We start from the raw sequence: 27,598 nt of genomic DNA, 5'->3' as shown, positions 1-27,598 counted from the left end.
CACAGGACAATGGAGGAGAGGGCTGCTTCTAGCACAGATGGATCCTAGATGGCTTTTAATAGGAAAATTTGTGAGTGGCCATGAGTAGTCTGCTGTGGATGAGCAGCTTCCTTAGGTCCATCACCTTTTCAGAGAGTACTGAAGAACATATAATGGAGAAAGAACAGTAGAACAGAAGACTGGTGGTGTGGGTTGCCATTACCTGAATGGCAGTCTCATGTCTTCCTCCAAAAGGACTTTTGGGAAGAGAATAAGTCCAAACAGTCTACAGGAAAGATGAAATGCCTGTTAGGAGGCCTGCTATGGTAGTAGTCAGTGATATCACAGATTAGTTGAGTTATAATGACATTTGAAAGAGTGCATACTATTTGCACACCATCATTCACAGTTCACAGAAGCTAGAAGAGGCTACAGATCACCTTGGGTAGCAGAAAACGTAACAACAGAGGTAAAGACAGGTTAAGTTCTTAGAAATGGTTTGTCACACAGATGTGTCCTAGTCTACTCCCTGACAAGGTAATGGACCTAAGCAAGCTGTTCAAACAAGTCTGGTCAAAAGTCACTGCAAATATCATCTTCATAGAAGCATGAATTATGAGGATTACAGGAAAAAGCAATTCTCTCCTGCATGCTTCACATATTAAGACTGTCCCGCCATCAGGACAGAGATTTCATCAGGAGAGAGATTTCGCTACAGTTTGGGACTGACCACAGTTTGCAATTTCCATCTCTCTAGCTCACAGATAATGAAAACACCCCTGCTCACCACTCCACTGCTCCAGATCATTCAGGCTGTTCTGCTGCCACTCTTCTACCCTTCTCTGTAGTCTGTACCTCCTTGCCCTTACTCAACACAGAGGTGGCCCCATAGCTCCCTTCCCGATACAGTGCAGCTCTCCAATCTTGGTCCAGACTGCAGTGAAGATGCATGCAAGAAAGCTCTAATAAGCCTGAGACCTTTACCGGGGCTACAGTGATTACAAGCTGGTGGAGTTCTGAGTCTGGTGAGCAGTGAAGTTAGGCCTCTGGAGCCAGCCAATATGAACCTCAGGGACACTGCCCTCTGGGACAAGCAACAGAGCTGGCGATCTGTACGGATGTCCTCCACAGAGCACAAGAGCTAACAATCCCCAGGCACAAGAAATCAAGCAAGGAAGGCAAGAGTCCAGCAAGGATGAGAAGGGACTGCTGGTCAAACTAAAGGGCAAGATGTAAATGCACAAGCAGAAGCAAGGACAGACATCCCAGGAAGACTGTAGGGATGCAATCCAGTTGTGGAGGAATGGGATGAGGAAGGCCATGGTGAAGCTGGAGCTGAACTTGGCAAGGGATGCAAAGAATAACAAGAACAACATCTATAGGTATATTAACGACAAAAGGGAGGTCAAAGAAGGTGTACACACCCACTACACAAGGCTGGTAAACTGGTAACAACAGATGAGGAGAAGGCTAAAGTACTCAACAACTTTTTTGCCTCAGTCTTGGCTTGCAACCTCTCTTCCCACACTTCTTGAATGGATGGACTGCAAGACAGAAACTAGAGGAACAAGGTCCCTTCCGCTGTAAGGGAAGATCAGATTCACGATCACCTGAGGAACCTGATTGTATGTAAGCCCATGACACCTGAGATAAGATGCATCTCGGAGTCCTGAGAGAATTGGTTGATGTATTTGCACAGCCATTCTCCGTAATATTTGAGAAGTCAATGCAATCAAGCAAAGTTCCAGATGACTGGAAAAAGGGAAACACTGTACCTAGATGATCTTTATGGTGCCTTCCAACCTAAATCACATGATGCACTCAAACCTGGCCCACACTTGTCCATGTACCCCACTGATCTGGCCTCTGACTCACCAAACTGACTTCTCAGAACATCCTCAGACTTGCCACCTCACCAGGAATTTGCTAGCAATCTGGGCTCTTTGCCTGAGACTGGCTTCCCTCCAGCTCCCTGGGAGTGACCAGGAAAGCACTCAGCAGATTGCTAGGTGTCTAATAATTTATCCTTGGCTGCGGGGTGCTGAAGCACTTACCAGGCTTTTTTCCCCTCCATCCTTTTCCAGGCTGTCTGTATTTTGCCTTCCAGGATCCCAACTAACTACACTTAAGGTGTCTCCATCAAATTACTAACAAAGATACTAAAAGAAAGTGATACAATACAAATTTTCTGAGTCATCAGTGAACAAGCTCCCCAAATCAGAAAAACAAAAAGGACAAACAAAAATAGTACAAACCCAAGTTCGTAAGATAAATTTGAAAGGCAGGATTTAATAACCTATCCATCAGAAACAGCTGCTATTCTCATTTAAAATATTTTCTTAGCCATTTGTACACAGTTCCCTACAAGAGATCCCCTTCCTTCAATAACAAAGCTGTAAGTGTGGCAGAAACAGTATTTGCAAATCCTATGCAACTAGTCTGTACAAAAAAAGACAGTGGCTACATGTTATGATCCCACTTGCTCCCATTTCTATAAGGCTCCACCCTTCCTTGGCTCTCACTGGAGGTGCGCACCCCTTTAGCTCTGGCCACACACTGAAGCAGATTTGTGAAATTATGTGTTTAAAAGAATGCACATATCACACAGTTTTAATAAGAATGAAATAATAAAGACTACTTAAAAACTGTGGCTCCATGTACCTTTGAAAATTGGCACAGCTAAGAAACAGTACCCCTCGACAAAGAAGAGCAGGAACCTCTTAGCTACATCTGCCACTCCTGGATCTATAACAGGGTACCCTGGATTAGACTTGAGTATGTGCTGTGTTTGCACATCTAAAATACAATATATATTGCATAATCAAGTCTGGCTTAAAAGTACACCTACTGCCTCTTTAAATGGTGCTTAACACAAAAACAGGACTTCACAACAGGAGTTTAGGTCAAGAGAAGCTAATCACTAACCAGTTAGTGTTACAATTCAAAACTGAAAGGTTTCACATCCCTGTGTAAATCTCCATTTCCTTTAATGGAATTCTGGGAAGATACAACCTGCAGTCAGCTAGCCAGCTCAAGAACAGATCCTAAATTAAAGCTCACTGTGCTAAGGAAAAAAGTGCTATAGATGGTATAAAAGCTGCAGTCCGGTATTCTCTCACAGGACTCATCTAAACTTGGTACATTTTACAATGAACAAACAAAACCAAGCTTCCTTCTTCCTTCTTAGATGGAACGGAGAAGGTAGACAATTAACAGGTTTTTTTCAGGAATTCAAAAGGTGAAAAAATTCCACACACATGTTCTTAGATTTAAATTCCCTCCAAATATCATAACTATCCCATAAAATTATTTACTATAAACAAATCAATTTTTTTCTACAGAATAAAGTTATCAGACAGTAGAAAAATTGATTTCTCAATATTAACAGAAATTTAAAGAAAAAACTTTAAAGTACCAAGATATCTATCCTGAAGTTAAAAACACTTTGAAATAATTAGTCCAAGTAAAAATGTGCATATTTATGAAACTGAGCATTATGAATTTTAGATGCTTTGTATCAGACACAAACATTAAACAATCAATTTTTCTAAAATGGTTTGTCACATTTTCATCAAAGCATAAATACTACAAAGAATGCTAACAAATCAAACCAAAGGAGAAAAATTTATTAAACATTTTACTCCTATACTGGAAAATAAACATGATAATTCACCAAGAAATGAGACAGATCAAAGAGTCAAACATTGGTTTTCCTCTACCCCAATAATAAAAGGGAAGAATGACTAAATACAGAAAGTCAACTACTTTTTGAAAATTGTCCTGGAGAAAATTACTTATCAATTTCAACAGACACAATTATTACACATTCAAAGCAAGATAACACCAAGGAAATTCTTCTTCCATTCCACGTAAAATTTCTGTTTGGTGTTGATATAAATGCAAGCTTAAGTTTAGAAAATGAGGCTTTATCGTTATTATTACTGCTACAAGACTCAGCTATCCACCTCAATTAATCTTCCTGAAATACATGAACCTACACATTATGTGAGCACTTCAACTGCCAGACTTTTAGCATGCAGATGTGTCTTAAAAGGTGGGAAAGAAAGGTAAAAAGAGATTATGAAATTAACACAAATGAATCTTTCTAAAATTCTATCCTAGACCAGAAAAAAAACACCCAATGAAGATTTATTAGCTTTTACATTCAAATGAACACTTGCACTTTTTACATAAAGAATTCTGACTAATCAAGAGAAAACTTCAGTCAAAATTTCCTGCTCTGTTCTCATTATCCTATTCTAAAACTTTCAGAAATTAAGAAAGTCAACAGTTGGCCAAGAGGGTCTGTAAGAAGTTATATAAATTATTTCCGCACCCAGTGCTTTTATCACAGAATCACAGAACAGGTCAGGCTGGGAGGGACCAAAGTGAGACATCCCATCCAACCCTCCTGGTGAAGCAGGGTCATCCACCGGGCACAGGGTTGTATCCAGACAGTTCCTGAGTATCTCCAGTGAGGGAGAGTCCACAGCCTCTCTGGGAAAACTGGTCCAGTGCTCAGTACCCACACAGTAGAGAAGTTCTTCCTCTTCAGGTGGAATTTCTTGTGCATCAGTTTCTGCCCACTGCCTCTTCTGCTATTGCTTGGCACCACTGAGAAGAGCCTGGATCCATCCTCTGACATCCTCCCTGCAGATACTTATAGATATTGATGAGGTCCCTTCACAGCTGTCTCTTCTTGAGGCTGAACAGGCCCAGCTCCCTCAGCCTTTCCTCACAAGAGAGATGCTCCAGTCCCTAATCATCTTTGTTGCCCCCCACTGCACCTGCTCCAGGAGCTCCATGTCTCTCATGTCCTGAGGAACCCAGAGCTGGACACAGCACTCCTGATGTGCCTCACCAGGGCTGAGTAGAGGGGCAGGATCAGCTCCCTGGACCTGCTGGCAATGCCCTTCTTAACGCAGCCTAGGATACCATCAGCCTTCTCATCCCCATGGGCACATTGCTGGCTCATGGACAGCTTGTTGTCCACCAGGACCCCCAGGTCCCTCTCCACAGAGCTGCTTCCCAGCAAGTCAATCCCCAGCCTGTGCTGGTGCACAGGGTTACTCCTCCCTGGGTGCAGGACCCTGCACTTGCCTTCACTGAATTTCCTTTCTGCCCATCTCTCCAGCCTGTTGAGGCCCTTCTGAAGGGCTGCACAGCACTCTGGGGTATGGACTGCTCCTCCCAGCTTTGTGTCATCAGTGAACTTGCTGAGGAGGAATCTGCCCCTTCATCCAAGTCATTAATGAATAAGTTAAACAATTCCCAGTACTGAATCTTGGGGGACACCACTAGTGTCAGGCCTCCAACAAGACCCCGTGTCACTGATAGCGACTCTCTGGGGTCAGCCAGTTCTCAATCCACCTCACGGTCCACTCAACCAGACCATGCTTCCTGAGTTTGCGTACAAGGATGTTGTGAGAGACAGTGTTGAAAGCCTTGCTGATATTGAGGTTAAACAATATTCCACTGCTCTCCTCTCATCTCTCCAGGTAGTTGTTTCATCATAAAAGGCAATCAGGTTGGATGATTTGCACTTAAGTGAATGCACGCTCCTGACCACCTTCTTGTCACCCACATTGATAGAGATGGCCTCCAGAATGAGACACTCCATCACCTTTCCAGGGATTGGGATGAGGTTGACTGGCCAGTAGCTCTCTGGGTTCTCCTTTTTGCCATTTCTGAAGACCAGGGTGACATTTGCTTTCTTCCAGTTCTCAGGTCCCTCTCCTGATTGCCCCAACCTCTCATGACCAGCCTCATTATGGTGCCCCCAGCTCTCTCAGCACTTGTTGATGCAAGGCCCCATCAGGGCCTATGGACTTGCTGATGTCTAGTTTACGTGGATGTTCTCTAACCCAATCCTCCCTGGCCAAGGTAAAGTCTTCCTTCCAATATTCCTTCACCCTGGTTCTCTGAGTCAGATATTCCTGAGAGCTGGTCTTGTCAGTGAAGACCAATGCAAAGAACGCATTCAGTGTCTCTACCTTCTCTGTGCCCTCTGTCACCAGGGTCTCCTTCCATGTAATAACAGGCCCTCATTATCCTAGGCTTTTCTTTTGTTATGTGCTTGAAGAAGCCCTTCTTGTTGTCCTTGACATCCTTGATCAGATTTAATTCCAGATTGGTCTTGGTCCTTCCTGTCTTATTTCTACTTTGACAAACTCTCTATATTGATTCCAAGCGGTCTGACCTTGCTTCCGTCTCCTGTGTATTTCTCGATTACACTTGAAATATGACAGGAGTTTTTTTCATTCATGCAGGTCTCCTGCCCCCTTTGTCCAATTTCTTGCTCATTGTTGTTGAGCCTTGAGGAAGTCATGCTTGAATATCAACTAGCTCTCTTGGACTCCTGCTCCCATGGGATTCCTTCAAGAAGATCCCTGAAGAGGCAAAAGTTAGCTCTCCTGAAGTCCACAGCTGTAATCTTACTTGCTGCCCTGCTTCATCCTCGCCCCTTACAGTCCACAAAGGATATAGCTTATGAGTCTTAAATCAGGTTTAAGGGACATCATATTATTCTATATCATCAACTTACTCCTTTAAGGTACAAGTATCTAGCACATCCAGAAACATCTTACCGCTTCTCAGTTATGCCCACATGAAAAAGTGAAGGAGGGGTTAGAGGGGAAGTGGCACACCATGCCAGACAACTAAACAAAATGAACTCAAGGGATTTTTGTAGGTGGTTGTTTTGTTGGGGTTTTTTGCTTGTTTTGTGGGTGTTTTTTTTTGGTTGGTTGGTTTTCTTTAAACAGGAGACAAAGACTTATTCCTAAGTGGTCAGGGTATTTACCTAGAATGTGGGAGTAGTAACACTAAGTACTTCCTCTGAATCTGTCCACAGATGAAGACCTACCACATGAAAGATAGCAAGAGCAAAACACACACAGACCACACAGGTAACTACATGGCTACAGAGACCAGGCACTTCATGCCCTAGCAGCTACTTATGTTAGTAAGCTCTTTTACCAATCTCCTTAATCAAGCCAGAAGTTTTCATAATGTTAGCCTTTGATCATTACTCTGACCACTCATTTCCATGGCCATATTAAATTCCTTTTTTTCAGCTAGAGTTCATATGTGATCAGTTGACAGAGCCTAAAACTGGTCCAGCCCAAAACTAACCCAAATGTTGTTTCATTCAGCTAAATCAACTACATTTGTTTCACCATTTGACTGCTCAAAAGCTGCGTTGGCACAGGGGAAGGGGAAGCAGCAAATCATAGGTTATACATCTTTTGGCAACAGTGCCATTTCATGCTGACCTACACCACATGTTAAATTACAACCAGGGAACAAAATTAGGAAAAATGAGATTCAAATTTGTGCTCAAAGAAATGAGCATTGTAGCTACTACTTGAGAAGCCTGCTTCGTATTTAAATGAAACATCTTTACTCTCCCATGCGCTGTTTCATCTCATATGGCAATCCATGACAAAAAGCTTCTGGGCAGAATGCGGCTTATTTCTATATAGTGATCCAGACTCATGGATCAGCTTCTGGATATGAAAACAAACCCAGAACTCAGCCTTAGAATCAATGGGAATCTCAAGCAAAATGTAAATATGTACACCTGATGTGTTGCTTAGCTGTCAAACTATCTATCAAATAGCATGTTAATTAGCATCAACTTGGATGGTTTTAGGCTGATCCTCAGTACAGATACTTATACAAGGATATTCCTCTGAATTAATAACCTGAAACTAAGAAAACTTGACGAGTGATTTATACAACCAGTAGCTATTTGTAACACTTAGAATTGTACAGGTATACCAAATGGACATAACTTTTTAAAAACGATGACAGTTGCTAGCAGCAACACCCAAGAACATGTGACAGGTGTTTCAGAAAGTTAATATTTTATCTGAAACTTAATTATCATGTAGAAATGCATGTATGTAAGTAAAACACTTCTAAAAATATTTAGTGCTAGTCATCACTTTATTTTTTACAAGTTGATTGCACAATCCATGATTTGTGCAGCTGTGGCAGTGTTTCTGACGCCTAAATTTCCCAGCATGGGTGACTCATGCACAGCTAAATTATTCTATAAAGCTTTTGTGAAGAGTGGACTGTTTGCCTGCCTGAAAAATGGAGTAGGCAGTGCACTTCACTGGAAAGCATCTTCAAAAAGAAAGAAGTGAGACTTCACATTTCCATAAAATGAGAGAGTTGGAAAATTTTAAGCTTCAACACTGAAGTGTAGTCCAAGTCAAAAATTACCGAACAAGCAGCTCCTCCTCTTCCCCTCTACCTCCACCCACCACTTTCCCCAGAAGTCCTGCACATCATTTTGGAGACCACAAAGTGGTAACAAAAGGAAAATGAATGAGGTAGCAAAAAAAAAAGAACAGAACAGAACATGGGAAGCACCAGGGGATGGTCATTTCAGTGTATTTCCACTGTAAGAGAAGCGCAGGTTTGGGACCACTTGATGAAACTGAATAGCCACAAGCCTATGGGACCTGATGAGATGATGCTGCCATGCCACTCTCCAACATATTTTAAAAGCCATAGCAGTCAGACAAAAACCCTGTTGACTGGAAAAACAGAAACATCAGTCCTATTTTTTAAAAAACGGAGAAAGGAAGATCCAGGGAACCACAGAACAAGGAACCTCACTCTGTGTCTGGGAAGATCATGGAAGCAATTTTAAGGCACATACAACACAAGCAGGTGATCAGAGACAGCCAGCACAGCTTTACAAAGGGCAAATCATGCCTGACCAATCTGGAGACCTTCTGTGATGGTGCAACAGCGGACGAGGTTAAGACCAAACAATGTCATCTAACTAGACTTCTGTAAGGCCTTTGATATGGTCCCACACAACATCCCTTTCGCCAAATTGGAGAGACATAGGTTTGAATGGCGGACTATTGGAGGGAAAATGAACTGGATGGATGGACACAGCCAGAGAGTTGTGGTCAATGACTCTATGTCCAGATGAAGGCCAGTGACAAGGGGTGACTGCATCCAGCTCTCAGATCCTCAACACAAGAAAGACATGGACCTGCTAAAGCAGGCCCAGAGGAGGTCATGAAGATGATCGGAAGACTGGAGCACGTCTCCTAAGAAGACAGGCTGAGAGAGCTGGGGTTCTTCATCCTGAAGCAGAGAAGGCCCCACAGAAACCTCACTGCAGCCTTCCAGTACTAGAAGGGAGCTTTTTAAAAAGAGGGAGAGCAACTTTTTACACAAGCAGACAATTACAGAATACGGAGGAACAGTTTGAAACTGAAAGAGTAAAGGTTTAAATGAGAAATTAGGAAGAAATTCTCTATTCAGAGGGTGCTGAGGCACTGGAACAGGTTTTCCAGAGAAGTTGTGGATGCCCCATCCCTGGAAGTGTTCAAAGCCAAGCTGGATGTGACCCTGCGCAGCCCAATCTAGTGAATGGCATTCCCTGCTCATGGGGGAGAGGGATTGGAACTGGATGATCTTTAAGGTCTTTTCCAAACCAAGCATTTCTATGATTCTATCCAAAAAATATGGCAAAATACATTTTTGTATTAGCATGCTTACTATTATATTCCTACCATTAACAAGCTTTAACAGAAGAACTTAATTTTCTAGAATTCTACTGTCTGCCAGATCCTGCAGTTTATCCCTCAATACAACTACCTGTAATTGAAAAAACAAGCTTCTACCCTAAGTAAAACCCCAACATTATACTTACAGAATTCCAAATTTTAATTTCACTAAAGAAAACACTAGAATTACTCTTTTGTCAGAACTTTCAACAGAAGAATGTGGGCTCAATGGGAATTACAGTGATTGCAAGACCTGAGATAAAGAACAAGCACTTCCTATTACAAAGGCAAGAAGTGCCTTAACAGGGAAAGGGGACACCCCTCCCCCCCCCCCCCCCAAAAAAACCAACCAACCAACAAACCCAAACAAAACAAAAACACAACCCCCAAAAAATTAACAAACCAGAAGAGTTTTGCAACTGATACAGAGAGGAAATAACTCTTGTTTCAGATAAAGAATGAATAAAACTAAGACAAAACAAGTTTACTTTTCTTGTCCCTAGGAACTTTTGGCAAAACATTTTGCAACCACTTTGGGTACAGATGCTACGTATCCCTTTGCCACCCTGCTACAAGCAAGATTCTGAAGGAAATGGAATCAGCCAGCATTTAGTCAGTCATTGGACTTGTTCAGGTGGGAAAGATGATACATTAATGTAACAAAAGAGACAGTGCTGCATGAACTAAACAGAAACAGCCATGCAGCGATAGGAAAAAAAGTATATAAAATCAACTCCAAATTTAATTTTATTGTAATCATTCTGTATATATTCTTAAATGGAAATAAAGGAAGAGTATCTTTACTTAATTCAAACATTGGAGCACTGAACACAACGGAATTTCTGAATGTTCAGGAAACAAAGCTCAAAGAAAAATTACAGTCTGAAGTAACACTGTAACATTTAACATTTTTTAACATTCTGTGTTTCTACAACATTATCTATTTATGTAGATAACAAATTTTCTCACTTTTTCTTTATTCTTGAGCAGTAGAAGCATGCATTCCTCTGAAACTTTCAGAGCTTGTGCTAAGTCCAGAAAACCAACTGAAATCACCTTCTGAGGGTCACCAGAGAAACAGCAAAAGACAAACAACAAATTCCATCTTCTCATATATGAGTATGATCTTCAAAATGTTGGGTATAGTCAATTTAATTGTAAATTAAGTTGATTAATTATGATGAGAATATTACTCTTCAGGCACTGGGAATTTTTATAATGAAGGCTTTCAATACCTTGCAGACTAATTCAATGCTCATAGCAAAGTTCTGTCATATATCTCCCATTCTTTCAAAAATATTTTAAGATCATGATACTGACTGAAAGACAAAACGTATCAGGAAATTCTACACCAAGCTCTTATAAACTTTGCAGCTACAAGATTTACGACAAGAATTTTCAAGATTAGATTGGGGGGGGGCAGGTCACAATTCAGCTCCTTTTTGTACTTTTGGAAACTCAGATTCTATCCTGGCACCCTATATAAACCCTACAAAGTTTCAAATGAATACTCAAAGTTATTTCTGTGAGAACTATTTGTCCTTTTTACCTTCTAGAATACTCAACAAAAAATCCTATCAACTACTGAGGACCACACTTGCTACATTTGTGTGACTTCAAACTCTTTTCCTCAGTTTTTTAATTTTTATCTTTTACAATTCACAAGTTTTTCTTTCACAGAACGATCAGACCACATGATTTCTATGTACCAAGATACATGTTTCTGAGTGCTTATTTCCTGCACCTCAAAGTCTTTGCACTCTTGAGATCCCAATGTTAAGGAAAGTTCCCTGCCTGACCATCCAGGAGCCACTCTGGCAGTCACCCCCACCATCAGAGACCTTCGCTGCTGGGACCAAGGCCCCTTCACAGTGGATGCTTCTATCCCTCATAGGCTCTTTTCCCACTTAATTAACAAAACTTGACTTAGATCATCCAGCACTTAAGTCCCTAAAAGCAACATTAAGAAATATTTATAAAAGCATTATAGGTATTTCCATTTACAATTAATGTATCAGCTATCAAAAATGAAAATGACAATCAGGTTTTATTTAATTCCCTTCTGCTCACCATATTGCGAGAATGGTTTCAAAGACCTAGGATCTTGCTAGTGGCCTATTAAACACTGGTACTGAGCAATGGGATACCAAAAATTATCAATAGTCACAGGAAATCCTGAAACTAACATGAATTTTATGTTCAGGCCACATGCTAACAGGGTAATGGAAACAGCTGTATTGTATTTAAGCACACATTACAGCTTGAAACCATTTACTTATACCAAACACATTAAAAAAATAAACAAACTTAGTACTTCAACATAACAGTGAAATAGTTTTAAGGCAAGATTACTTAAAATAATGAGGAATCTTCCTAACTTACTGGCTTACAACTCACATTTTGACTCTCAACATTTTTCTTCATTTTAAATTGAGGCTTGTATCTCAATTTTGAACAAATTAAATAATACTGCAAATAACTTTATTGTTTTTATTAAAGCCAGTGATTTTTTTCAAACCGTTTCAAAATGTTGCTGCTACTTGTGCTGTTACAACCTTAGTAGTTTTGGGAAGATTTTAATGATTATATTAAAAGGCTGTAGGTTTAAACGTCCTTATCAACAGAAACCTTAACTGAATCCCAGAAATTTTCTGGAAAAAATGCTGAAAGCCAAGATTTAGATTCTGCAAGGATCTAATAAACAAGAAACATAACTGAATTTAGTCCTAATCACTGGCATAGATATGTGGGATATTATGCTACCATTAAGCATGCAAAATTCTTGGGAAACTCTGAACTTAAAATTAAACAGGGCAGATGGAGAGGACTCTTTCAACTGCTATGTAGAAATAAAATTATTTAACACCAGCACCTAAATATTACTTAGATTTTCAAAACCTTAACAACCAAGGAATTCATTCCAGGCAAAAAAAAAAAAAAGTCTGTCATGATTCATGACAGCTAAGGCATGAGAAAGGGTAATAACTGCAAACACCTGCGAAGACCAACACTTTTTCAGTTTTTGTCTTGTTCTTACTTAATGGCTGCCATAAAACACTGGCCTTGGGGTTTTTGTCAATGCAGATGAACAGTTCAAGCAAAACATTTGGGGTGGGAAGCATACATATTTTAGAGTTCCATACCAAAATTTTAAAATGAAAGAAACCGGAAGACTCCTCTATTTAACAATTTAAAAATATAAACACGGCAAAAACCCAAACTAATCAATCAGAATTACAAAAGTCAGTTACGATTTAGTCGTTTGAACTTCTGTCATTTATAGTATTTATTGACAGTTTATATTAACAAAATTGAAAAAAACAGTATTCATTGACAGTTTATATTAACAAAATTGAAAAAAAGTATTCTTGGCACTTCAAAATTTTTCAAAATCAGCACCCAAACTTATGGCTGGATTTGTAGCAGAGATACACAGATCTTAGAGATTCACTGCCCTCATCTACTGACCTATAACCAATGTGAACAATTATGACTCTGTCCCCACTAGAAAGTAATGTGAAACCGTAGAAATGGATCAGTAGATCAAAGCAGCTGGTGCTGACACTCCTATGCTAGCTGTTCAAGAGGGTTTATTTTGGATTAGATTTCATCTGGTCTCCAGCAGCAAACATCACTATCACATGGACCATTCAAATTTTTCCAGGAATTTCATGATTGATGCAGAACTCTATGTCCCCAGTAGAGACAGAAGAGCACTTTGCACCTTCAGCAGAACTCACAGACTAGTCTTCTGAGAAAGACATGGAGTTCAAACACATTGAGCAAGTACATGATACGGGGAGACAACAGTGAGATTTCCTCCAAAGCAGTTTTAATCATCCAAATCACAACTGTAATGCATATATTGGAGTTACACCCTACCTTTTCAAACCGGACTAATCAACAGAGATGTCATGTCACAAAAGAGAATACTTGATGGCACTGAAAGGCTTTAGAAAAATTCTGTAAGCATTCTTCAAAATGCCTCACAATTAAAAAAAAAAATTATAAAATACCATTTACTGGCTTCTACAAAAAATTTATTTCCCCTGTGCCAGAATTCAGCAGAAGACATAAATCAAAATATCCCTATTCCTTAGGCTTCATTTCTTTTTTCTTTGCTTATTTACTTCATCTTTTATGCCCTGTTTTCTCACTTCAAATATTTTATTTCTCTTCTTCTTTCTACCTTATTTCTTTCAGCCTTTCATTTATTCATTCATTCATTTCCTCCTATTACCTGTGCTATTAAATACAGTAAGGGAAAAATAAATATTCTTGCATCTCTGAACTTTCAGACAGAGGTGTCAGTATTGTTTTTCCCCTGGAAATTCAGATAGTATACTCTGAGTCACATCTGTAAGCACTACTACTGTGATTTAACTTGCCCTAACTCAAACAAAATTTAAAAGGGATAAAGGTAATCATGGTATACTGCAATGACTCAAATTGATTTCTAAATCCAGTGGTAACCAACTATGGGAATTGAGAAAAATCAGATTAATGACATGGGAATATTAGTCTACTGTAAGACTGAAATCAGCCCGGTTCTAAACATCATCTCGGAGAACAACCACAGGAACACAGAAATACTACAGGAAGCTAATCAAGCAATTTATGGAATGCAAGAATTTCATTAAAGAAACACTAGATAAAATATATTTGGTGTATACACAGCTTTTTACCTTAGATGTAAAGCCAGGAATACATTGCTTAATCTCTGCCCTTTTTTCTCTTGGCTATGTTATTTATTTAATAATTTAGTCCTCTAGATTTTAGGTTATATGCCAGAGTTTCTCCTAGAACTGTAAGTTACAAACAGGATTTTTTAATCTTTTTTTTCACATACAATCAATTCATTAGTTGCTTAGAATAACCAAAATATTCAGACTCACCTAGTTTCACTGACGTTCAGTATACAACATCCAAATAAATTTCCAGAAGATTTCGCAAATGAAAGAATGGGCTTCTCTCTACATTTGCTAAATTTAGATGAAAACAAAAAAAATCAGTTCTCTTTAGAGAATTGTCTTGAAATTGTTTTTTAAGAAAAACACTATACAAATTTTCACATGCACATAATTTGAAAATTTAAAGTATATTGCCTTTCCATTTCAGAAGAAATATGGTTGTCATGTTCTAAAAATGTCACTTGAAAAGCAACACCATAGATGCACAACACACAGAGGTTTTCAGGATGCTCAAAAAGAAGTATTTCATAACTTTTAACCACACACAGCCTGCACTGCTCAAAATCATCAATTTTATTACTATGTGATGTGAAAATAAGAGTAGAAATAAAGAGAAAAAGCAAAGAATAGAGAAAAATTGAATGAAAAAATGGACAACACTTATGGAAATATACTGCTGAAGCAGAATCTGAAGGACCAAATCAAGAGTAGATGGGTCATAGGGTTAAGGAAAAGCACAAAGAGTACAGAAGAAAATCTTCTTACTCAAATGTTTGTACTTGACACTACAATGGAGTGGAGGAGATTAGACCTGTTTACTTCTCACAGTCCAGCTACAACATGCTCAGTAGCTCTGTCTGCTTATGACTAAAAGGATTTGGAATAGATCTACCTCATCTGATTTGGACAGAAGAAAAGGATTTAGGAAATTCACTGAACTGGTACAAAACATATTTTCAGAAATCTATCATGCTGCCTAATGTAAGTGGGATAGCAGAAAAAAAGCAGGCTGATACTGCAGCATAACAATTTGTTTCTCCTAAAAACTTGAGTGCTTGCTCCAGCATATGCAGGTGCTTTATTTTTCCAGTGGCAAGATTGTCACTGCATTTTGCATCAAGAAAACAGTATGTTCTGCCCTCTCAACTCATTCTCTTGACACAAGCTGATGTTTGGTTGAATTTTAGGTGAAGGAGACATATAACACAGAGATTTAAGTCTTACTAAATTATAAGCAACTAAAACCAGGGTTCTGGAATAGAAAGTGTCAAGCATCATTAACTGCAAGCACTGCTACCTGTAATTCCATTCATGACCAAACTTCATGCATGACCAAGCACCTCCAATGCATTATAAGCTACTAGGAATACAGGAAGGTTTTCTGCCAGCAAGAAAAAATAATCCTGCTGCAGCAAGATTGGAACAATGTCTGATCTACAAAAATAGATCAATTTCTTGGGGTTTTTTTTGACCCAGTATAAAAGTATATGTTTTGAGCCAGTCAAAAAACAACACAAAATCTGAAAAATAACACCTCCTTAGAAAGATGAAACATAAAAACACATTTATGGAATCTACAGAGGGCCATGGCCATGATCCTCATGATACATTGAATCAAAACCCCTTTGTTGCTCAAAAGATGAACCATAAGCAAACTACCCTGCTGTTCTGTGCTTCCCTCCGTGTGATGCACAAAGCAACCAGTAATCTTACTGCAAGATACAACATGGACAAATCTTGCAAAGATGAAAATCTGCACCTCCTGGCCCATCCTCAGCTGGACAGTACACAGTGCCCAGTCAAGGAAGTGGGGAGAAGCAATCCTTTCATAAGAAAGGTGACATGTGAACAGAGATATTGGTACTTGAACCCAGTAAGATGCATTCTTCTTCTATATCCTTACATGAATGGGGTATTAAGTAATCTCAACTTTAACAAAAGCATCTGCAAAAAAAAAAATCCAAAACAAACAAACAAACAAACAAAAACCACTAAGAAAAGCAGTGAGCATGGCAGTACATCTGCTCAGTCACCACAACACAACCCTGGGAGAGATATTAGTTTAGTCTCCAGAAACCACAGGGCCACATTAGCACACTGTATTTCTGGGGACAGTGCCTTCATAAGGTCTGGGTTTTCTTCCTTATAGTTTCCAAGGCAGCTCAGGTACAGTTCAGTTGTTTCATTCCATGCTCCAGTGTACAGGATAAATGCTTATAAAAAAGCTTATTTGAAGTTTATTCTTGCCCACACACACCATTAATTTGAATATCAAATTGAAGTGGAATGTCTACCTTGCCTGAGGTTGAAAATAGATGTTTCTGTTTAAAGCATTACTGTTCTAGTAGCAATAAAATCTACATACTTACTTAAATTACCTAGAAATACATTGTGCCTTGTAGAGTGGGTGGGTAGCATTAGTAGTCCAAATGTGATGTCATCTGAGTAAGTCTTCTTTGGCACAATCTTCTGAAAAACAACAGAAAAACCCACAGTTTAATAAAAGTTATTCTGTTCAAAACAACTTCCGGGGATGAGCCCTTGATTATTTCTGTTTTCTCTCCTGCCATTTCAGTCATTTTATATGCATCCTTAAATTGTCCAAAATTTTACTTTCCAATTCCTCTATTCAGTATAGCGAAGTAAATACTCATGAAGGAGAACTTCAACATTGGATACCACCTTTTATGTAGCTCTGGCGCTGTCTGAAATCCAAACAAATGTGAGACAAATGCAATATCCCAATGGTAACATAAAATTTACAGAACGTAACGATGTCTACAAAGCATTAATATTACAATTATTGCATTACAATTACTTTGGATTGTATTATGACCTTGCAGATCATCAGTAATACACTATGCAAACTTCTGGAAAGAAAATGCATCAATAAAACTTAACTGTGTGTACTACGGTTCAAACAGGACACGTGAGCTACCTCAGAACACAACCTGAAACTCTCAGAAAACATGGCATGCAACAGCACAAGACTCCATCCACTCACGAATCAAACCTCCCTCGCTAATAAAAAACTAGTATCAGTAAGATGTGCTGAGCAAAAGCTAACTATACAACAGAGATTTCTATACACAAATATTCATTCAACGAAGAAATAGCTCCCCACCTGCTACAGATCAGAAATTCTGTATTCCTACACACCGCACTGTGTTTTAAATACACACGCACCAACTTGGTAATATCACCTAACTCATGACAATCCTGCTGGAAAATCTCCTGCTAGTTACCCACTGTTGATATTTTCTATTCAGCACTCCCACGTGGCAAAGCATATCCTTTAAGGCACACATAAATCTATTCCCTTCCACTGTATGCAAGGATAGGTGGATTTCCTTTGACATAATATAACCAACACAAAGTAACTTCTAAACCTGCTCTTTACCACCTTGTCCCCCAGTACATATAACAGAAAGAAGAAGCTGTCAAACTGAGGAAGAATGCCAATGTTTGAGGAAGATCTACTGCCAAATCTAATGGGATAAGAAAAGCAGACCATTATCACCTACATATCTATTTTTCTATGTAGTCAAATGAAATATTCTAATGTTAGAAATCAATGTTTTGAATCAAATACCAGTATATAGATAAGAAATGGTAAACTATATTCTACAGGGCAGGAAGTCTAGGTGCATTTAAAAAAAATCTATCCCAGTTTATGAAAGATTATTTTTCATTTCTTATGTCGACAACACAAAGTTTAATGTATATCAATCTGAATCAACCATAAATCTAATTGTCTATATAAAGGCACTACAAATTTACCTAAAATAATTTGGAAAAGCAATTTCAGTTATTTTAGTGAAAAAAGTTTGTGATCTTTTTGACTTAGATAAAATGATAGTATGTCAATCACCACTGATGTTAAAAACTTCATAGTCGCACCCTCAATTGTACTGAAATTCATATGAAATCCTCCAGCTTGTAGAAAAACTGTGTGTAATAGAAGATAGTGACAGAGCAACAGGAATGCCTGAGATGAAATTTTCAGGCACAGCTGTCTGTTGTTTTGCCACTTACTTTAAAAGCAAGTTCGAGTGACAGCTAAATTTCTTAGAGTTAAAAAAAAAAATCTTAGTACTAGAATTTATGTCCTAACCTCCCTGCCAAACTGATCAAAACAGCATATACTCAAATCCTTTTCCTGTCTCATTTTTTCTTCAGAAGAGCTAAACCCATCAACATAATTTGTAAGTTTCTACAACTCTTTTTCCTGCCCTATTTCTAAAAACCTTCTAGTTATTCTTCCTCTTGATTCAGACTACTTTTCTGATTTCACTATGCTATCAAGATCCTGTAAAATATTTTGCTTCTTTTCCTCCAAATCCCTGTATTATTTGGACTTGCTTTATGCTGTCTTTTGCTTCTGTATTCTCCATATTACTTGTTGTTGATCTATCTTACGTTCTTAGAAATGAAACTTTAATTCACTCACTACAACTCGCTTATTAATTTGAATCCTTGTCCCCATTTCTGAGGTCATTCTCCTCATTTTCTATGTCAGTGAAATTCAGATCACAAGCTTCTCAAGGCTGAAACTCTATCTTATTTTCCATGAAACATCATTAAAAGCTTTAAGGCAGCACAAAATGTTTAGCTAAAGCTTCTGAGCTGGAAAAAAAGACGACATAAAAAAATGAAGTAGAACATTTTAACAACATGAACATTTCCAGAAAATTATATTACATGCAAAATTGCTGAGATGTTAGAGAACTATCAGTGGAACTACCGTACTAGCTCCAAACCATAGTTCTAAATACACAACTGCTAGTAGTAGCTTGGTTACATACAATGGATGTTGCTGCTGTGGATGGCAAGAAAACTATATTAAATCACATTACTACATTAAAACTGACAGGAAAGTGTGTGTATATGTGTGTGTGTGTGTGTGTGTGTTTAAGAGAGCATCTGCATTCCTATCCTGACAGTTCTTGGAAGCTGTGATTCATGTTGCTACTTGCTTTTCTACTCACAGTAGAGGAAAATCCAGTTTCCTTTAGAGTATTTGTTGTTACTATGAAAACTACTTTAAAATAAGCACAAGCCAAAACCACCGATTTTGCAGTCTGCTATGATATTTTGAAAATGAACTATTTTAACACTTGAAATCAATAAATTACAATTTGTTAAGATTATGTTGGTCACTAAAGGCTTGACAGGTATATTTCATATTATACAGCAGAGAATTCTCTAGAAATGAAAGCAGCACAAGCTAAAAAAGTTTTCTTCACTTTTACCATTACTAAGTTTTTGAGTTTTTCTAAGCCAACCAGCAGGAGATATTTCTCTATTGAGACTTGATAAAAATCTTCAAGTTGAACATAAAAAGGTAGATTTCAGTCTGCTGTTTATCATGATAAATAGGTACTGCAAATACAGGCCAGACAGGAAAGAAGACGAGAAATGCCATTCTAGACATAAGTTCAGCTCCTGCTTTTCAACCAGTAACTCCGTGTCACAAGACAGAGGAGTGAGCTTACTGGAAATCTGACTTGGGAAACAGTCTTTTGTTCTTATACTGAAAGACAGTATTATTATTATTATTATTTTGCTATAATATCACACTACAGTATTCTTGGTCCCGATCCCTTTCCAAAACAGCCCAATGTTCCTCCTGTCTCCTCAAGCCCTGATGACACACACAACTCCCGTTCTCCTATCCAACACAGACTTACTGCATGCTAAAAAAAACAGGTCAGTACCAAAACCCCATTGCATTATCTGGCTCTCAAGAGCGGGCAGTGACACATTTTTCTCTACCCAGCTTGCCTATTTTCCCAAAACCTGTGGTAACACTACAGTCTGCAATTTCCATCCCTCCTACAAACATGGCTACAGCTGGTCAACTATTTCAAAAGCTACTGGTGAATATGTAAGGAAAGAATGAGAGAAAACAAGGAAAAAGCATAAATCACATTTTCTTAGGAAATCAGGCTTAAAAAAAGGTAACTCCCTACAGCTTTTAATCGAGGAAAATTTCCTAGTTGTTTACTGAGCCAAGAGAAATAAGCAGATTGTGGCAAAATATTTTTTGATTTATCTTTTTACAACTTCATACATAGGTTTCAAACAAAGCTTTGGGAAACTATGGACTGGGAAAGTTACCACATGAAACAAGACAGGTTTTTTCTCCTAATGTATCTGGAGGCTTTTGGATGACTGACGAAAATCCAAACCTTTAACATGTCTCTAGTAAGAGTAAACTGAAAAATTACATACCTCCTACCTTAGCACACCAGCAGGAGTTAACCTTGTCTGTATTCACAACCATCTCTCAACAGCAACCACTAAACTCCTAGAACATTATTCTGCCAGGGTGCACGTCAGTAATAGCCAAACCTCAACAAGCAGTTGCTGAAATTGCATTTAACATGCAATGCAATAGCCACCAAACACTTCAAATACCCTTAAATGCCAGAAACTATTCTTTACTATTTCATTAAAAACTTTATTCAAATGTAAAAATGGAGACTTAAGTTTTATTTATAACACCAGCAGGATTCTCAGAATTTGAAATATTAAATTAGCTGTATTAATGTATTTTAAAGTATCTTTTTTCTAGGCAGCTTAGTATCTCATACTCTCATTAAGATCATAATTTAAGATGTAAAAATATATATTTCCTCAGTGTTTCTAATGCACATTAGGAAACTAACATATTAATCTCCTACAAGAGCCACTTCTCACAGTCCAGCCTGGCTCCTCTATGTTCACAAATACTTGCCCCAATGAAGAAAGTGCTGAAACTTTCTGGAGATCTACCAGTTCGGCAGATGATGACACACTTACGGGATCTGGGATCATTCTTCTGCAAGCAATGGAGATACGCTCACAAACTTGTGGAGCTACAGGCTAAAAACATCTTGTAGATGAGGTCATTAGCAATACTATTCCCTACTATAAATCACTTAAAATTCTGACATCATGCTGGATGATCACCCCATTCCCAGGTATTCCTCCTTTTCTAAGCGTCCCACAGCAAGACCACTACCATGCAATGTGGTTAGCAACTTCTGCTGCCTGCTCTGGCTGTAATAGGCAGCACAACGCCAAAGCAGTACAGTCTTCACTAAAACAGGGCACAAAAAGGGGATTCCATACAAAAGGATCTACAATTCTTAAGTACCAAAGCCAGGGAGAGTTGTATCACTCAGCAAGACTTTTACGAAAGTTAATAGAGATGCAAACTATGTAAGTAACCAGTGAACACAGTATTTTGCCTTCACCTGTTTCTGAAGGCCTAGGGCACAGGTAAGATTGTAGTCACAATCCTGGTCCCTGTCCTTGTCATACACATAGCTAAGCTTTTCCCAACAAAGCAGGAGTAATATATTCTTTTAACATGCCAGCAGGGGAAAAGATGTGCTCTCATTTTGTCCAGCAGCACAGGGTTACAGCATACTAACCTGGAACACAGAAAGTGGAAAGCCAATCTCTACTCTGCCAAATGGTGTTTAAACCATAATCTCTCAGCAGGCTCTGCATCACATTGGGAAGATGCATCAACTCCTAACTTCTCACTTCAGTGGCAATTTTCAGAATATGGAAGCAAAGATAAACAGCAAAGCTTTGCTGGACAGAGCAGCACCAGCAGTATGCATGCCTCTCTAGGCAGAAGGGCAGCAAACACGAGACACAAATCATGGTTTCCAGTTCGTAATGGCATTCAAAATTTTAAATAGAACACAGGCCAGAATTCAGGTATATCTATCATCTCCTTTTCCTCCAAGAAAACAACTGGCCTAGTATAGCTCTTTAGCCCAATTAGACTTTAGTCATCTTGTCTGCAAGGAAAAGTGAGGTTCTAGGCTTTGGAGTTTTGTTGGTTTGTTGTTTATTTTGGGAGTTTCTATTTTTTAAAGGAGACATGAACAAAACCTCTTCCTCCTCACTCCTTTGTGCTCCTGAGCAAAAGGGAGAGTCACCACAGGGTTTTGGTCCAAGTCCAATTCCATAGGTGTGCCTGAGGTGTGGTTTGAACATGCCTTTGAACAAGTGAAGGCCTAATTTACAGATTGCCTAATTTATGAATAGTAAATAGATTTAGAAGCCAAGATGCTCAGTTGTGATAAGATTCTGGAAGATGTGAATGAGAACAAAACTTCAATGTTCAGCTTTGGAAAACTTCACTAGTGAAAACCCAGAAACCTCTAACATGGCTACAAATTTTATTTGGGGCTGGACACACAAAATGCATCTAAATCTATTTTTACTCCTCTGTATTATTTTATGGATCTGGCCATATACCAAAATAACATACATCAAAAACCATCTCAGAGGTACCTGCAAACATCCTTTTTAATGGAACTCTAGAAGGACCTCTATAGAAAAATGACTTCACATACATTTATTTTTAAATTCCACTTTAATTGGATCTGTCTTACTCCAAAAAGTGTTCTCTTCTATTCTAAAAAAACATAATAGTCTAACGCCGTTTATCTTGTAGTACCAAGCTGTCATTATCGGTAAAATGACATTAGCCTCAAAACTGAAGCCTTCTCACATACCCTGAGATTATCAAACACACAGTTTTAGGAACAAAGCATTGAAGTAGCCACATTTATGCCTAATTTGGCTACATTTTTATCATGAATATGAGGAATGCCCATAGTATCTACTAAACTTCAAAAGCATCACACTCTAAATATAAGTCATTATCAGTCTTGAATCTCATATATATAACTAATTTTTAAGGATCTATATTTAATAAAATATTAATACTACTAATGATGATTTCATAACATACTCAGCAATGTTTCTCAGAACATCAGTACACAATAAGAAAACTAATTCACTGATTTTAATAACAAAATCTAACTGTTGGAAAGAGTCCAAAGTGTGCAGATCTAAACTGCTGAAAGAATCTGTGAAGCTTTGTTGCTTCCACATAATATTAAATACATGACAACCACAGAGGACCAAAATGTTTTATGTATATGATTATATATTCTAAAAGCGGCTATGAAAAAGAATTTATAATATACACAAGAAGTATGGTAAGAGAACATTAAGACTATAAATTTAAATACTCAGGCGTGAGGTATGCCAAAATTAAAGTGGCTTTTACATGACAAAGGAATTTTGTGGCAGCAATAGGGATAGAGAATTCAATCCTTCAGGGCAGTACACAGCTGCATGAACCCTGAGTCTCCTTTCTCTTCCATGATTTTGCATTTCACATCTTTTAAGTCCTACAACAAATAAACAGTGCAATGTCTGACAGAGTTTCAAATTATTACAGATTCCCATTGAGTTAACAAAACAACCAACCATACTAGTAAGTTCCTTTCCCCACATGGACCACCCACAGAAGTGAATGAGGTACCTTCCTAACAGATATAGCCAAACTTGCTTGAGCCAGAATTACAGAGAGACACTGGAATCTTTCATTTGAGATTCTGCTAAGAAGTTGGTGCTTCCAACACGTCTTTTTATTCTGAAAGACCACTGGCTCCAAAATAATAATGCCAATATTACTAACAATAATTCAGCATTAGCTTAAGATGAGAGAAACAGCTGAATGGTTTGGTCACTATCTGTAGTCTCACACTTTTTTTCTCCTTTAGAGATAAAGCTACTGTAAAACAGCTACTGTTCGCCCAACAGCCTGGTGACCCTCCTGGTCTTGTGCCACCCCTTCAGGGGTGAAGCAGCTCATCAACAGTGAAAGGTTAAAAATACTTTGCGAAGTAAATAAACAGAAAGTAAGAATGGTAGGAACAACCACTACTGACTTTGCTATGCCACTACCTACTAATATCACCAACCCTCAGAAACAGTTCCGCATCTGCTTTCTCATTTGGCCTTTACAGTATCCAGTGTTCATAGGGAAGCTAGTACTTTAAAAAGGCTAAAACACTAAAGTGAACTTTTCTTTACTTCAGAGATCTACCAAAGTCTTTGCCTCAAGAAAAACGAATTCATTACAAGGTGATGAAAAGGCCTTTTTCAGCTATAATTCCACTTCTTCTGAATGATATTTTGTATTTAAAACTGTATTAGGATACTAATTTTCTATTCTTAGAGGAGAGCTATCCATAGTCTTCATCTATTAAACTAAGTTGAAACCATGAGGCACTGACAACAAATTATATGTACCTCCTAAAGGAAAGCACAGATAAAAAAGGAGCTGTTTCAAATAAGGACATTACCTAGTGAAGAAAACTGCATTTTTGATTCACAACTATTTTCAACACAAGTTTATTGGTTTTTAATAAAAAATTCACAACTTTCCAAGTTGATAAAAACATTCCATATAAAGAACATGTGGAGAAGGTGGGGGGCAATAACTCTACTACTAGTTTGTATCTTCATCTTTTTGCAGAAATTTAAAATACAGGGGGGAAAAAAGCAAAAGCTCAAAGCTCTTAAAAGCAGCAATTTCTTTTGCAAGACCAATCCAACCACAAAGATTCATGACTTCTGTGAAATTCTATACTAAGAAGCTAATTAACTAACACTACAAATTAAATTACCACTCAGTTTTTAGATTGCTTAGTACAAAGAGAGTAAAGTTACCTACAGCAGAGGTTTTGGGGTCCTTAGAAGAGTATTAGTAATGAAAACACTCTGCTTTCCTCACATTCTTTTATTTTGCCTGAATGTGTTAAGCTTTTCCATGTAAGAACATGAAGCGGAAGAAATAAAAAACAAGACATGGCTGAATGGCACCTTAAACTATTAAATATCAACCCGGAAGTTTGGGGTTTTTTTCCCTGTTTGAATTGTTTGTTAAGAAGCAGTAACCCTTGCCTTACCAACAAAATTCTCAGACAAGTTGTCATATTCTACAAAAAGAACCTAAACCAAATACATTATGTCTGGTAATCTGAAAGCAGTGTCTGTAACAAGTTTGAGGAAGTATCTTAAGTGGATATGTATGAAAATTAATAACAGTTAAATTAAAAAGCAGAGTTACTTTCAAGTAGAATCCCTCAATTACAACAATCAAATTCTGTCCAATTTCAAGTAACAGGCCCAAATCCCACAGATATTTATAAACAAAGTTAATATTATTTCTGTAAAACTGAACATTGTGAAACAACTGCAACTGCTCATACTGAACTTTGCCAGGACTACCACAGTCAAGATGTATTTCTCAAGTACTTCTTTTGCTAGGGTATTTGCTTAAACAGTCCTCTTGCCTCCTGACACACCTGTTTCCCAGAGAAATTATATAGGTTAAATATAATCACATTAAAAAGAAAAAAAAAAAAAAAACAACACAAAAACAGTAGTTAATTTTAACCTGGATCATTTCCTCAAGCTAGTTACGGGACACAACTCCAAGAACCGTTGTGCTGGTGCAACTGAAGCAAGGAAGAGGCAGGCCAGGTCAAGTCAATACTGCCACCAAAAGCACTGCTCGTCAACCAGTCATTTAAGAAGTCATTTAAGAAAAAATACTTTAAGGATTTAGAGGATCAGGTTCTACGATCAGCCACTCCACCTCTACCTGCCATTTCATATTCCAGCCAAAACGGTACCTGACTCTCCCTGTGCTTCTTGGTAGGTTAATGCTTACCAGCACATGAAAACAACAGCCTTACAAAATTCTCATTGCAAATACGTTTCATTAGTTCACAAACACTCCTCTTCATGGAAAAAAAAAAAACATTTCCAATTTATATCGAGGCCTAAAGTAGCTGGAACTTGAAAGTGAAACCAACCAGAAATCCTGATCCACCTTAACCCAAACACAAAACTGAAGTACCACGGATTTCCAGTCCCTCGCTGGTCGTATTTCACACCCGCATGCACGGAGTATTTAACACACTGACTTTAAGGCCGCAGTAACTCGAAAAAGGGCTGGGGGCTAGTAAGAATCCCTCAGGTTTTACGAGCGTGAACACGCTGCAGTTATCGCAATAAAGTTACCGGAACTAAAAAAAAAGGTGAGGAAAAAAAAAGCCTCCGAAGTGCATACGCAGCCCCGCAGCTCCAGCCCACCTGCCGCAGGGAGAGCGCCGGGCACGCTCTCGCCACCGCCCGGAGCCCGAGGCCCCGCAGAGCTGTCCCGCCGCGGGGAGGGCCCGGGGCCGAGCGAGCACCGACCGCCGCCCGTCCGCCGTGTAAACACCCGCGCTCCGCAGGGCCGCCGCGGAAACCTCCCCCGCGCGTGGGGCGGCGGGGGCAGGCGGGTGCCCCCGGCGCCCGCGGGACGAGCCGCCCCACGGAGCGGCGGCGGACGGGCCGCGGGGGGAGGTGCCGCCCGCAGCTCTGCTCGGTCCGGCGCGGCCCGGCCCTGTGGATGCCGGGGAGTCCCGCGCCCGCCCTGCCCGGTTCGCGGGCGCGGGGCCAGGCGGGCAGCGCTCCCGACGCGCCCGGGAGTTGTGACAGGAGCAAAGTGGGTCACCGGGCCTAGCGGGTGCCCCGCGAGCGCCCCCCGCCCCCGGCCGCGGCCGTGCCCGCCCAAGGGCAGCCGCGGCACTCCCGCCCCGCCAGTTCGCGGCGGGAGACACGCCGGCACTGTCAAACTTCCACCGCTCGCCTCCGCGCCGTCCCCCCGCCTTGCCCTCGCCACCGCACACCGGGGCCCGGCGGGTCCGCCCGCACCGTCTCGCGCCGCGCTCGCTGCTCACCTGGCCCCGCGCTGCCGCTGCCCGCCCGCGTTGCCCCGGCGAGCGTCGCTCCCCGCGCGCAGCCCCCCGCCCGCCGCCCACCGGCACTGACTGACTGGACCTCCTGCTCCTCCGGCGGCGGCACCAGCAGCACCCGGGCCCGGGAGTCCCCCCGACACCACCGCGCCTGCGCCGCCGAGCCCCCACCGCCGCCGGCCGCCGCGGCGCCTCGCGCCACCGCGCGTGCGCCGCGCGCACTGCAACCCGCGGCACCCCGGGGCCGCCGCCGCCGCTGCGCGTGCGCGGGGACGGGACACCGGGGAGGCGACCCCAGCTCTGCGCGCGCGCCTCGCCACGCGTGCGCAGGGGGGTGGGGGCGGAGTGCGCGCGCCGCGCAGGCGCGGGGGGCGCGCGCCTCCCTGACCTCGGCTCACCTCGCCTGAGCTCACCCCGCGCCCCCCGGGGGAAATGGCGGCGGCGCGGAGCCAGCGGGGCCGCCGGGCTGCGGGCGGGCACCGGGCTGCGGGCGGACACCGTGCTGCGGGCGGACACCGTGCTGCGGGCGGGCACCGGGCTGCGGGCGGACACCGTGCTGCGGGCGGACACCGTGCTGCGGGCGGACACCGGGCTGCGGGCGGACACCGTGCTGCGGGCGGGCACCGTGCTGCGGGCGGACATCGTGCTGCGGGCGGGCATCGTGCTGCGGGCGGACACCGTGCTGCGGGCGGGCACCGTGCTGCGGGCGGGCACCGTGCTGCGGGCGCAGAGACCCTTCCCCACCCGTGCCGGCACGGTGAACCCGGCACGGAACGCG

The 27,598-nt window shown here is 40.6% G+C and overlaps 1 protein-coding gene across 5 annotated transcripts in view; it reads right to left on the bottom strand.

The window, feature by feature from the left end:
- CLOCK (clock circadian regulator) overlaps positions 1 to 26,948 on the bottom strand; it is a 68,769-nt gene extending 41,821 nt beyond the window's left edge. For 2 of the 5 annotated variants that reach the window (XM_082282076.1, XM_082282080.1), the window contains exons 1-3: positions 26,806 to 26,948; positions 16,579 to 16,678; positions 14,414 to 14,500 (exon numbers count right to left, since the gene is read on the bottom strand). The gene's annotated coding sequence lies outside the window, so the exon portion shown is untranslated. Of the gene's footprint in view, positions 1 to 14,413; positions 14,501 to 16,578; positions 16,679 to 26,173; positions 26,309 to 26,805 lie in introns of those variants that run through there. The other 3 variants (XM_082282079.1, XM_082282077.1, XM_082282078.1) reach the window with 3 other exon arrangements.
- Between the last annotated feature and the right edge of the window lie 650 nt (positions 26,949 to 27,598).

Source organism: Coloeus monedula (genome assembly GCF_965178545.1).
Source record: "Coloeus monedula genome assembly, chromosome: 5".
Lineage (NCBI taxonomy): Eukaryota > Metazoa > Chordata > Aves > Passeriformes > Corvidae > Coloeus > Coloeus monedula.
The sequence above is the reverse complement of the archived record's forward strand: the minus strand, read 5'-3'. Positions and strand labels throughout refer to the sequence as shown.